The 3,112-nt window shown below is 44.2% G+C and overlaps 1 long non-coding RNA gene across 1 annotated transcript; it reads right to left on the minus strand.

Moving 5' to 3' along the window:
• Nucleotides 1-453: 453 nt before the first annotated feature.
• LOC121024679 (uncharacterized) lies at nucleotides 454-2,480 on the minus strand. The gene is made up of 2 exons (XR_005787789.1): nucleotides 2,320-2,480; nucleotides 454-694 (listed from the first exon to the last, which is right to left on the minus strand). It is a non-coding gene; the product is annotated as an uncharacterized LOC121024679 (long non-coding RNA).
• Nucleotides 2,481-3,112: the final 632 nt, after the last annotated feature.

Here is a 3,112-nt window from a genome sequence, read left to right on the forward strand (position 1 = left end):
AGGGTTGATGGGGGGTGGGAGGGAGGAGAGGGTGGGTGATGGGTATTGAGGAGGGCACCTTTTGGGATGAGCACTGGGTGTTGTATGGAAACCAATTTGACAATAAATTTCATATATAAATAAAAAAAAAAAAAAAGGTGTCCAGGGTATCTTTGCCCACATAGCTCAGGCTTGTCACCTCTCTTCTTAGCCATCCTACCCTCCCCACTACTATTTTTCCACTTTAATATCCTTAATCATTTATATTTCTCCCCCAACTTCTCCCCTGGCCAAAAGTGCAACTGAATAAAGCTAACTGTTCTCCTTTTCTGCTCCCTCACTAATCACTGCTGTGAAGATACCAATAGCAAATATTTACTGACAACTGTATTAGGTAATACTATTGTTACCAACATATTACAAATGAGAAAAATAAAGCCCAGAGGAAATAAGTAAATTGCCATAGATCACATATCTAGTAAGCCAGACAATTTGCTTTAATCAAATGTCTTTGAAATATACAAAGCAAAAATTGATAGAACTACAGGGAGAAATTGACAAATTATCATCAAAGTGGAAGATTTCAGTTCACTTCCCCAGATCATTGGTAGGTCAGGCATTCAAAAACATAGCAAAGAGGGGTTCCTGGCTGGCTCAGTCAGTACAGCATGCAAGTCTTGATCTCAAGGTTGTCAGTTCAAGCTCCACATTGGACCTACAGCAAAAAAGCAAAACAAAACAAAACAACACACAACTATACAACTTAGTATAGAAATACATGATAAGAAAACACTTAGGAACTTTGATTTAGTGGACATATATGGAGTCCTGTCTCTAAAAATAGCACATATGGTATATTTACAAAAATTTACAATAAGCTAGACCAGTTATTCTTAAAATTTTTAGTCTCAAGAACCCTTTTATAGTCTTTTTTTCTTTTTGCAGTTTGGTAATCTTTATTAAAAGACTTAAAAATGGAGGAGAGAGCTAAGATTGTGGTGGAGTAGGAGGACTCTAAGCTCATCTCGTCCCTCGAACACAACTAGATAATTATAAAATCATTTTAATTTTTTTTTTCAACGTTTATTTATTTTTGGGACAGACAGAGACAGAGCATGAACGAGGGAGGGGCAGAGAGAGAGGGAGACACAGAATCGGAAGCAGGCTCCAGGCTCTGAGCCATCAGCCCAGAGCCCGACGCGGGGCTCGAACTCACGGACCGCGAGATCGTGACCTGGCTGAAGTCGGACGCTTAACCGACTGCACCACCCAGGCGCCCCTCAAATCATTTTAAATACCCCAGAAATCAACCTAAGACTGACAGAATAAACTGCACAACTAGAGAAAGAGAAGAGGCCACATTGCAGAAGGAAATGCAGAGAAGCAGTTTAGGGGAGAAAGGGATCATGGGTGCTGCAGAGGGAAGGGAGCCCTAGTCATGGAGAAAGGAGAGAAGGAGTGGAACACACAGGGATATGCACAAGGAGAACCCTTCCCCAGAGCCATTGTCTGGGAAAATGAAAGAGGCTGAATTTTATGAGTTCTTAAAAATAGTGGGGCTTAAAGATGAATTTTAAGCTTGGTGGGCTTGACTGGGGTAGAGCCCTGAGGGCACTGCCCTACTCCTGGAGGGAAGGCAAGCAAATAGCCCTGGGGGTGAGGGTAGATGGTGTGTAAACAGCAATCTGAAGAACACTTGGGGCACAGAGAGGGAAATCATTCACTCTTCTTAGAGCACATCTCTGAGAGGCAGAGTACGGGAGATGCCTCTTTGGGCACAAAGGAGAGGGCAGACACCATTTCCCTCCCCCTGCCTCCTCAGCATAAACACAGAGCCACCTGCAGGAAGCAGTGCATCACAAACACTGGCTGCCTAATTTGCTTATGCCAAGTCCCATGCCCCTGTGCTCTGGCACAACTGCCTTCTCCATCTAGCTTGCAACTATCCCAGCATGGCAGGACCCTCCCCCAGAAGACCAGCTCAGGCTCCCACCACAGTCCATCCCTAAAGCCTGGAGTTTTAAAAGTCAGCAAGTCTGGCTGGGATACAGCCCAGAGGGAACTGCGCTGCTTCTGGAGAGAAGGAAGGCAAACAACCTGGAGGCAAACTGTGAAAACAGTGATCTGAAAAACACCTGGGATGCACAGGATAGGTGATTATTCGCATTCTCAGAATATTTCCCAGAAAGGTAGCATGCACAGTGATGCCTCTTGGGAACAAAGCAGCTGGTGAGTGCCATTTCCCTCTCCCGCCCCTCAGCATAGAAACAGAGCCACCTGTGGCAAATAGCACAGCACCAGCACTAGTTGCATAGTCTACTTACACAAGACCCCACACACCTACACTCTGTCGCTACTGCTCTTCTCTTTCAAGTTTTCCTCAGTCCCAGTGCAGAGGTCCCCTTCCCCAGAAGACCAAAAGAAACCCCTGCCCACACCATATCTCCCAACCAGAGAGTTCTGCAAGGCCTCAGTTCCAGTGGAAGGAGCATGTCTCATTTAACAAGCAGACTAGAGCACACCTAGTTAAAACTTGCCACATTCTGGCCAAAGTTCAAACACTCCTCATTGCAGGCAAGGAAAAACCTCTGCAGATGACTGGCCTGAGGGATAGAGCAGCCAAAACAAAACAAAACAAACCAACAGAGCACATGCAGGACACACTACAGACACTCCCTGAAGTGCCAGGCCCTGGACACTATATGACCTCTTCTTTATAAAGCCATTACACACAGGAGCAGGAAATATAACAGGCTTTTCTAACACAGAGAAGGGAGGGACTCAGACAAACTGCCAAGACAGAGAAGTCATCACAAATCAAAGAACAAGATAAGGTGACAGAGATCTAATCAAAACAGGTATAAGTAACAAGCCTGATGGAGAATTTAAAGCAACAATCATAAGGATACTAGCTGGGTTTGGAAAAGGAATGGAGGACTACAGGGAGGCCCTTACTGCAGAGATAAATCAGCTAAAAAACAAGAGGGCCAAAATAAAAAATGCAATAACTGAGATTTGAAAATTAACTGTATGTAATGACCACAAGTGTGGAAGAAGCAGAGGAACGAATAAGTGATACAGAAGATAGAATTATGGAAAATAACGAAGCTGAAAAACAGAAAAAATTCACAAA

The sequence above is a fragment of the Herpailurus yagouaroundi genome, unplaced genomic scaffold, assembly GCF_014898765.1.
Source record: "Herpailurus yagouaroundi ecotype Mexico unplaced genomic scaffold, PumYag 66797, whole genome shotgun sequence".
Taxonomy (NCBI): domain Eukaryota; kingdom Metazoa; phylum Chordata; class Mammalia; order Carnivora; family Felidae; genus Herpailurus; species Herpailurus yagouaroundi.